The 10,986-nt window shown below is 37.8% G+C and overlaps 1 pseudogene across 1 annotated transcript; it reads left to right on the top strand.

Annotated features, from left to right (window-relative positions):
* Positions 1 to 5,500: 5,500 nt before the first annotated feature.
* On the top strand, positions 5,501 to 10,590 carry LOC104612224 (pentatricopeptide repeat-containing protein At5g15300 pseudogene; annotated as a pseudogene). The gene is made up of 2 exons (XR_016085449.1): positions 5,501 to 7,821; positions 9,935 to 10,590. The product of XR_016085449.1 is annotated as a pentatricopeptide repeat-containing protein At5g15300 pseudogene (transcript).
* Positions 10,591 to 10,986: the final 396 nt, after the last annotated feature.

A 10,986-nucleotide genomic window follows, 5' to 3' on the forward strand; every position in this document is an offset into this window, starting at 1 on the left:
AAACCCTCTCCCTGGATTATTGACTCTGGAGCCTCTGATCACATGACTGAGACTCTAGGTGTGCTTTCTTCTCTCTTTAAAACTTCTACATCTCAAACTGTTACCTTGGCCAATGATTCCTCTTTTCCCATCTGTGGTATTGGTAATGTTGACACAATATCTATTTCTTTATCATCTGTTCTATATGTACATAAATTTCCATTCAATCTTATGTCAATAAATTAACTAAGACCCTTAATTGCTCTATTACATTTTTCCCTTCCTCTTATGTTTTTCAAGATCTCAAGATGGGGAAGAAAATTGGTGGAGGGCATGGGGCTGGTGGATTGTATTATCTTGAGTCATTTGTCTTCTTTACAGTGTGAGTCGTATCAGTATGGTAAACACCATCGGGTTTCCTTCAGTCCTAGAGTTGATAGTCGTATGTTGAATCATTTTGCTTTAGTTCATTCAGATGTTTGGGGTCCGATTAAAAGTCTTATAATGGTTACACGTATTTTGTCATTTTTGTTGATGATTTTTCAAGAATGACATGGATTTATTTAATCAAAGAAATGAGTGAATTGTTTTCCATTTTTTAAAAATTTCATACTGAAATACGTATGCAATTTGGTGTTATAATAAAAGTTCTTCATTCAGATAATGGTCGTGATTATTTTTTTACTTCATTTCAACAGTATTTCGAACAACATGGCATCATTCATCAAACTACATGTGCATATACCTCTCAACAAAATGGGGTGGTTGAATGAAAGAACTATCATTTCCTTGAAACTGCTCGATCTATTCTTCATTATATGAATGTTCTTAAACGATTATGGAGTGACGCTATACTTACTGCTTGTTTCTTTGTTAATCGAATGCCCTCCTTCATCCTTCATGTTCGGTCTCCCTTTTTCTATTTTGTTCCCCATCTTGTCTCCCTTTCCATTAACACCCCAGTGAAGGGATGAGAGATCCATCATATGGATGGCCGAACCCTGCAGGAAGGTTGGGCGAAACTTCAAAAATTTCTCTCTCCCATGTGGGAATCGCATTTCCTATTTTAGAAAAGTGCATTTTCAAGGATCAATCTTGAAACCAAACCGGACCAGATCTGTAACCAAAAAGGTAGGAGAGAGATATACTTGATGCAGAGTAATAGTAACTCCCAACGAAGGTATTCACTCCCAAGGAGGAAACCAAAGACTGCTCCCACCGAAGATGACACAATGTGAGGTGGAGCAGAATCAACAGGATGACTCTTCAGCAAGAACCAAATTCTTCAGCAAGAATGTGATGGAGGGCTGGGGAGCACAACTTTAGATTACCTTTTCTACCAAAAGGTAATATTAAGAACCTTTCTTGATCACTCCCACAGGTGGAGATCGAACTGACAGGGGCAGCAAGAGCAGGAAAGAGCAGAAGACTGGAGTAGTCAAACTGCAGATTCTTCTATCTTTGTAATCTATGAACTGAGTATTGTATCTTGGAGGTTCACCCTGCTCCTCTATTTATAGCCTTTAAAAAGAGCATCTCTAATCCCATTAGGAGTTTCCTAATCCAAATATTGTATTTGGATCTGGACTCTCTTTAAGAGATAAGAATAATCCCTTATCTTATCTGTAGATAAAGACTTATCTTATCTGTAGATAAAGATCAACCTTCCTTATCAAATTAGGTTATTTGGATCTAGACTCTTTGAGTGGATAGGGATAATCCCTTATCTTATCTATTGATTTAAATCCCAGAACCGCCCCTAATTAATGTCTTATTAAGTCAGTTCGAATTGGGCTTTAGGCCCATTAAGTCTATGTGCTCATTTAACCTCCTAACTACTATTCAGTTGGCTGTCCTTGTATGGCATGGGACCCAAACATTGATCTACACATCAGCCACATGGGTTTAACCTAGCCTCTGTTATAAGGCCTGGCCGAATTCACTGTAGTAAATAGTGAACCCCTGAGTCCATCACCATGGGTTCTTAATGGGCCCAACATTTACACTAAATGGTCATTGGGTCAAGCCACTTTATAAAAACCCAAGGACTGTGGGCAGATGCAAGATTTGCCCATAAGGTATTACCCTCAATGGTCTTACACTTAACCTCTCAGCCCATAATGATCAAACACTGCCCGATAAGAGATGACCTCTCCCTCGACTGCAAGGTACAGTGCTTCACTCTCTACTCACATGAATCCCGGGAATTAAAACCTTTTACAAACATTTTGAAACCATAATATATATATGTGTGTGTGTGTGTGTGTGTGTGTGTGTGTATGTATATCTTTATATAAATATATTTTGCTAAACAAAGTTTAGGTTTCCATCAGAGAGAGTGCATCCCCGAGCATTCACTTTATCCGACAAAGGGGCTGATCCTATCACTATGATCACTCACTCAGATGAATTCTCGAACTGTCCCAACATACCAAGTTTTCACCCTCTCTAAGGATTTCACTGATTGACATATCAAAGACAGTCCATTCCAACACCTAGTGTAGTATCATAATTGAGTCTAGGGGTCAGGTGTAACATTCCAGTTTTGTCCATCTATCTCTAAGGTCCAAGGCAATACTGGAATTTTGGTCTGGTTCAGGGTTTCAAGAAAAATCACACTGCATGTACCTCAGGTCTCACATTGGCAGTTGAGACAAGCCACCCTATTGAACTTGGCGGCACATCAGTGTCAGCCTTGACAAGATAAATCTCCCCAGATCTATCCAACGGCTGTGAAGATTCTAAACTAACATGAATCAAATATGTGTCCAGTTTAAGGGTATTACACAGAAACACCATGATAACATGAATCAAATATGTACTTTATTCATTTACATTAAATGTCATAATGTACATCATTCTGATTGGAGCTAAGGGCATACACTGTCTAACACCCGGATCTTTAGCAATGTGTGATTTGTTCACAATCTAAGTTATGGTTTAGACAAACTGGATGCACACTCTATTAAGTGTATCTTTCTTGGTTACTTTCGGGACTTGAAGTACCGTCATCTCCACCATTACTTCCTCATCCTCTTCCAGTTAGTGATCCTATTCCGGTTGTTCCTGTTGGGGTTGAATCTTCACCTCCTCCAATGTAGATTCCTACTTAACGACCACCGATCTGACACGTGTATATTCATCAACAGACATCGGCACTTCCTCCGGCTTCTACCTTGTCTGTGGATCATGTTGTTACCCTATCTGAGAACCTTCAGAAATTGATCTTCCCATTGCTTTACGGAAAGGTAAATGTAGTTGTAGCCTACATCCCATGTCCAATTTTGTTTCGATTTCTCACATTTCCGTTTCACATCGCTAGTTTGTTTCTCTGTTGTCCTCTATATCTATACCCAATAATGTCCATGAGGCTTTTAATTCACCTGGGTGGCGTCAAGCAATGGAGGAGGAACTCTGCTCTTTAGCAAGCTCACATGTGGGAGCTCATCACTCTTCATCCAGGTAAGCATGTTGTGGATTGTAAATGAGTGTATTCTATTAAATACTCAATTGTATGGAATGGACTATATGAAGACCTTCTCTCCTGTGCCAAAGATTGGTTAAGTCTGTCTTAATTTCCTTGGTAGTTATGTATGATTAGCCCCTATTTCAATTTGACATTATAAATGCCTTTCTCTATGGTGACCTTATGGAGGAGGTGTATATATGGAGTAACCACCTGGGTTTGTTGCTCAAGGGAAAGATGATAAGGTGTGTAGACTGAAAAAGGCAATTTATGGGTTGAAACAATTTCTCCGTGCTTGGTTTGGGAAGTATAGTGAAGTGGTGAAGAATTTTGGAATGAAACAATGTCAGGTTGACCACTCAATGTTCAACCATGATTCTAAAGCCAGAAAGATTTTATTAGTACTCTATGGATGATATTGTCATATAACTGGCAATGACAAATTGGGGATTGACAAAGTAAAGGCTTTTCTACAAGACCATTTTCAAACAAAAGACCTTGGAAGTTGAAGTATTTCTTGGATATACAAGTTGCCAAGTCAAAACAAGGTGTAAACTTGTTCCAAAGAAAATATGTCATTGATTTGTTGGATGAAACAGGGTTGTTAGGTGCGAACTGGTTGAAACTCCCATGGAACCAAATGCTATGTTGAGCAGTGATACAGGTGAAATATTTGATGATCCTAGAAGATATAGACGACTAGTGGGGAAGCAGAACTATCTAACTATCACAAAACCAGGCATCTCCTTTGTTGTTAGTGTGGTAAGTCAATTTATGCAGAACCCCTGGATACCTCACTGGGATGTATTTCTTAGAATTGTAAGGTACCTGAAAGGAACTCCAGGTCGTGGGTTGTTATACAAACCAGGAGGAAGACTTGAGGTAGTTGGGTATACAGATGTAGATTGGGCATGCTTAGTGTCGGATAGAAGATCTACTATATGTTACTATACATTTTTTGGAAGAAATCTGGTGACATGGAAGAGTAAGAAGTAGACTGTTGTGGCAAGTAGTGCTGAAACCGAATACAGAGTCATGACACACACTATATGTGAATTAGTATGGCTAAAAAATCTCCTACAAGAGATTTGATTCTCAATGGATAGACCTATAAGATTGTACTGTGATAATCAAGCTGCAATTCATATCTCATATAGTCCTGTTTTTCATGAGAGGACAAAGCACATTGAGATTGATTGCTATTTTGTGAGGGACAAAGTCCTTAGTAGAGAGATAAGCATAGAACATGTGGGCTCAGGTGATTAGTGGGCAAATTTGTTTACAAAAGGTTTGAACTCAAGGAGAGTGAACTATATATGTAACAAGTTAGGATTATATGACATATATTCTCCAGTTTGAGGGGGAGTGTCAGTGTTGGTCGAATAAGGGTAGGTTCAAGGTTCAAAGTATCGATACCGGCGTATCAGCCAGTATCGACCCCTTTTTTTTAACTTCTAGTTGTTTTTTTTTTGTTTTTTTAGTTTTGGTTCAAAGGGGCCAGTTTAAGTCCCGACTACCCTCTGAACCAGGCCTTGACCCGACACAACCCCTGTAGGGGTGTATCGGGAAGGGCCCGATACGTAACGATTTTTTGAACTTTGGGTAGATTAGTCTTTTCTTCATGTTTAAGTTATATGCTGGGCAATCCTAATATTACTTTTGTAGTCATCTTGTCCCATACTTAAGTGGGAGTAGTTTAGTCTTTGTACATTAATCATAAGTTTAATTGTCTTCTTCTTCTTCTCTCTCCATTCTCTATTGGGTACAATGCCTGTCACAAATAATAATAATAATGATGATGATGATGATAAATTATATGATTTATGAAACACAATATTAAATAATGAAAACATGTTAGTTTTTTTTTACATGTCCTTAAAAAAATGGACCAACGTAGTTTTTATTCATAAAAATAAAGGACGTGTTAGTTTTGAAAACAAAAAACACATAAATAACCAACCTTATTTTTTTTTGCATTATTATTATTATTATTTTGTTTTGAGAAGAATTTGTTTTCAAATCACATGGTTTTCATTTGGTTACAAAACTTGCACAAAGAAAAACATTTTAGGAGAAAATATCAATTTAGGGACATCCCAGCAAGTAACGAGAGTTCATAAAACCCTAAACCATGGAAATAACAATGAGTAGAAAACGGATAAGCAAGTGGGAGCGGTGCACTAAACTGCATCCAAGTTCCAAGATGGTGTGATAGGCTTACAAGAAAGAAATCCATTTTCCAAATGGAAAAGAGGGGTTTTCATAGAAAATTTTCTGATTAATCTTGTAGTATAGTGTTGCTTGCAGTTTGTTGTTGTCAAAGCTAGTCTTCTGCCTTAGTTGTTTCAGAACTCAGAAGATCACTGGAAACTTCAGACATGGAAGATGTGGGGAGAGACTGTTTCTTTTGTTTTTCCCATTCTTCAACGACTTTCCACCATGAGAGAACTAAAACAAACTCAAGCTCTGATTACCAAAACAGGTTTAACTCGGCACCCTTATTTGATGGCCAAACTCATAGCCTTCTCTGCTCTTTCCACATCAGGCAGCCTCGAGCATGCCCAAGCCATCTTTGAAGAGGCCTCTATGGACAATTACTTCATCTGTAATACCATGATTAGAGCTTACTCTCAGAGCGTCTTCCCCATCAAAGCTGTTCTTCTCTATAATCAGATGCAATGCATGAATGTCAGGTCTGATAATTTCACGTACCGGTTTGTGCTCAGGGCCTGTGCTAGGGTTTTGTTGAGGAAAGAAGATGAAAGGCACGATGGTTCTGTTATTGCTCAAAAGGGAGCTGAGATTCATTGCAGGGCTCTTCACTCGGGTCTCGTTTGTGATCATTTCGTTCAAAATTCCTTAATCTATATGTACTCGCAATGCGGGTTTCTTAATCTCGCACGTCGAATATTTGATGAAATGTCGGATAGGACCGTAGCTTCCTGGAATATCATGATTGCAGCGTATAATAGAATTAGCGATTTTGACTCAGCCGATTTATTGATGCAGTCGATTCCTGTGAAAAATGTGGTTTCTTGGAATACCCTGCTTTTCCGTCTTGTTAAGATGAACGATATTGAAGGTGCAAGAAGGTTGTTTGAGGAAATGCCTGAGAAGGACGCTGTTTCTTGGAATTCACTAATTGCTGGTTATGTCCAGAATAAGGATTACCGTGGGGCATTGGAGCTGTTTCATGAAATGCAGGTCAACGGAGTTGAGGCCACAGAGGTAACACTTATATCTGTGCTGGGTGCATGTGCAGAAACGGGGGCTTTGGAGATTGGTAGGAAGATTCATGATTTTTTGAAACAAAAAGAATTGAAAATTGAAGGATTCTTGGGAAATGCCCTTGTTGATATGTATGCCAAGTGTGGAATCTTGAAGTTTGCTTGGGAAGTTTTTAATGGAATGAGGATGAGGCATGTGAGCTGCTGGAACTCAATGATTGTGGGCTTGGCTGTTCATGGTTACAGTGTAGAAGCTTTAGAGTTGTTTTCAGCCATGGAGAAGGGAGTTGATGATGCTAGACCTAACCGGGTTACATTTATTGGTGTTCTAATTGCTTGTAGCCATAATGGTATGATCGAAGAGGGTCACCGGTTTTTTAGCCGTATGATTGGAAAATACAAGATCAGGCCTGATATCAAGCATTATGGATGCATGGTTGATCTTCTTAGCAGATGGGGTTTGCTGGAAGAAGCTCATCAAATTATTAAGACGATGCCATTTGATGCAAACTGTGTGCTTTGGAGGACATTGTTAAGTGCTTGCAGGGTCCATGGGAATGTGGAATTAGCAGAGGAAGCCTTTAGGAGGCTTGCTGACTTAGAATTTGTTAGAGATGGAGATTATGTTTTAATGTCAAACATTTATGCTGAAGCTAACAGATGGAATGATGTTGGAAGACTGAGGAGGGAGATGCTTAACCAGGGTGTCCTGAAGAAACCTGGTTCCAGCCAAATTGAGGTAAAGCAATTAAATACTGTTTTGAATTGACAATGTGGAGAAGCGGCAGGTCAGTAATGGTAGAAATTGGTGACTGCTGTTTGGAATGCTTGAATGAAGTCTGAGAAATCAATTTCACATTTTTATCAAAGCCCCAAACTATCGATAAGTGGCTCCGTGCATTATGAGGCAATTGAAGGGGATACTTGGTGATGAAAATGAATTCTTTTAGAAGGGGCTAACCTTTAGTTGAAGATATCTCCCAACATTTTGTTCCCTTGCACAACCTGGAGAAAGATTTGGTAAAAAATATCAATTTATTGAAGAATCTGGTGATTGTCATGTGAAGGACAGTAAGACAGCTGATCAATGGGAAAACACTGTGAACATATCCCTACCATAAAGAACAGAATTTGGACATTTGAATGATGGTAATTTCCTTTTTTCTGCTTTTTGTTGCTCAATTTATTCTTCCTTGTCTTTTGTCCTCTTTCTTCTATACTTTCTTTTTATGTTCTGCTTTATTGACAAATATTACTTGTTTACCTCTCTGTACATGTTCTTTTCATGATAATCGTACAAATGGGAAAGAGAAGGCTTTCCAATGTTCTATCGTTGTAGTACCAATATGATCTAATACATTGCCTTCAAAATACATGTGCATATGAGAATGCTTAATCTTTCCAATTGCATCATAAAAATTTGTACATTCCTTAGTTGTGGCTCAATCATCTCTATTTTCTCTTACAAGTTTGTTTCTATCTAATTTCTTCTCTCTCTCTCTCTTGTTTTTTTAAGGTGTCTAGATGAGGTAAAGGGAGAATTTTCTAGGATTTCTATAGGGTATTTATTTTTGGTATTATAATTCAATGTACCTTTGATTTATGCTTTTCTTATTGTGTAAGAGTCTCAACCATTGTTGAATGCACTAACCATTTCCTTCTTTCCAACCTATCGTTGCAATTAATTAATGTTTGCTTTTGTAAAAAATGTCAAATCTCCGGTACTATTCAACACTCTTTAACTTTAAGTATTTTGAAGAATATAGCATCTTCAACTTAAATTTCCCTTTTTAATTCTTGGAATAATGTCTTTACTAGAAAGCAAATCATCATGCACATATCACATTTTGAGAGGCAAATTTTCCAACAGCTCTAATATTGTGTAGGATCAGTTTAGCATATGTTATTATTTACATGGTGAATTTAATGATGTAGTTGTATCACCATCACACAATCTCACAAATGACTAAATGACTGAAGAACATAAAGTGATGTGTCACATAGTTTTGAAGGTGGAAATGGGTTAGGTTGAAAAGAAAGTAAATGACAAGTTTATGCCAGGTAGAAAAGTCAAGCTAGTTGAGATAAGGTTTTGTTGAGTTGAGTTGAATTGTAACCCAGGTGAAAAAAATGAAAAACAAAATGGCAGGCCAGTGGGGTTCAATTGTGTTTTTGTCATTTGATTGTTTCAGCCTCATTTTAATTGGCTTTTGGAAAAGTTTAAAGAGAAAAAGAGAGATCTTCATATGGTGTTTATTGATCTAGAGAAAGCTTATGATAGAGTTCCTAGAGGGATAATATGGTGGCTCTTGGAAAAGAAAGGGGTTCCAAATAGGTACATAGAAATAATTAATGATATGTATGAGGGTGTGTCAACTAATGTTAGAACACCTATAGAAGAGACATTAGATTTACAATTACAATGGGTCTTCACCAAGGCTTGGTTCTTAGCTCTTATTTAGATTAAGCTTATGGACAAATGCCTTAGAAATGAGTTTGAGTTTGAGGGGGAGAGAGAAAGAGAGAGAGACGAATACAATTTAGACTATAAGAAAATTTCTATAAAACAGTTGTAAGGCCAACTATGCCGTATGGAGCAGAGTGTTGGGCAGTCAAGAAGCAATATGTCCAAAAAAAGAAGTGTGGCAGAAATATGTTTGCTGAGATGGATGAGTGGAAAAACTACTAAGTATAGGATAAAAAATGAAGTCATTTGTAAGAACATAGGAGTAGCACCGATATGTGATAAAATGAAAGAAAGTAGACTTAGACAGTTTGGTCGAAGCTGGATTTTGCCCTCACAAATTTGGTCCTGACAACCCTTTCAGTCATGTATTGGGAACATCTTCCCATGAATGAAAATATACTAGTACGGAGGTGTTCCCATGCATGGCTGCAGGTGTTGTGAGGACAGTGTGAGGACCGGTTTTGTGAGGATGAAATCTAATCTCAGTTTGGTCGCATGCATAGAAGATCATCAACAGCACCCAAAAAAGTGATTTATTGTAGGTTGAAGGGGCTAAAGAGCTCGTTGAAGACCAAAAAAGACTTGGGTAGATGTAGTGAAAAATGATTTAAGCAGCAATAATTTAATAATGGATATGGGTTTAAATAGAACAGAATGGCATAACAGGATTCATGTAGCCAACGCTATATAGTTGGAATAAAGGCTTGGATGATGATATTCTCTGAGTTATAGTTTTTGACACTGCAAAAAGGTCTTGCCAAGAGGTTTTACATCGTTTTTTTTTTTTAATAATAGGCAGACTGAACTAAATGGTACCAACTGGACTGGGCTGGACCAAGCACCAAGGGCCAAGGTGCTGTGACCCGAGCTTTGAGTCTGACTTGGAGGAGAGACAACATCCAGTTCAACCCTTGGGGGACTCAAGTAATGAAGTCATTCCCTAGCCTCATACCCATGGTTCAAAGTATTGATACACCTTTATGTATGGGCAGAGGTGTATTGGTATAAGTGATGCGCCTTTTTTTAATTTTTTTAAGTTTTATTCAAATTTAAAAGGGGTTCCCGAAAACACCTGTTAAGAGGTTTATCGGGCACCCAAAGATACAATACGATACGCCCCTTATGGGGAATACGGGGCATGGCGTATCATATTATATCAATACTTCGAACCTTATTAATAGCTGATACCTGCCGTATGGGCATGGTTACCAACAACCACCAGCCCAAAGGTTGATTAGCAAGACTAACAATTATTAATGAATTCAGTATGGCTTGACATACTTGGTCCATTCTAGTAAACTTGAAACTCAGAAGAAGAATGAACTAGTTCTGATATCTGTTCCAACTTTGTGCAAGTGTTCTCTGTATGATCATTTTATTATTTATCTGTTTGTTTAGCCTCTCAAACGGAGTTCACTCTAGAGTTGAACCATTGACCAAGCAGTGCGCCCATTTTGAAATTTCCATGTAACATTACCTTCTGTTAGTAAGTTTCTTTCAGTTAAAGCTGCGGTTTTCTTCTTATATAATGGCTTTTTCAAGTGACTACTAACCAAACTATGGGAACAAATACTTAAATAAATATATTAGTAGAAGAGCACTTTTTTCTTTATTTCCTTCTTTCCATTTTCAGTTCGAAGACATGCACTTGTTTGTCACTTGGTTCCAAATTGTGACGACTTCTAAATTTCCTTTAAACTAGTTTCCCATTTTACACTTGACATAGATGTAATTTTGGTTGCCTTTCTTTCATCATGAAATGAATGTAAAATTTTTCACGTCAACATTTCAACTGTCATTTCGTGTTTTTTATATCTAAAGTCTTTATTTTCCACCCCTTCTAATTT

The sequence above is a fragment of the Nelumbo nucifera genome, chromosome 1 (genome assembly GCF_055504915.1).
Source record: "Nelumbo nucifera cultivar China Antique chromosome 1, China Antique-T2T, whole genome shotgun sequence".
In the NCBI taxonomy this organism is placed as follows: domain Eukaryota; kingdom Viridiplantae; phylum Streptophyta; class Magnoliopsida; order Proteales; family Nelumbonaceae; genus Nelumbo; species Nelumbo nucifera.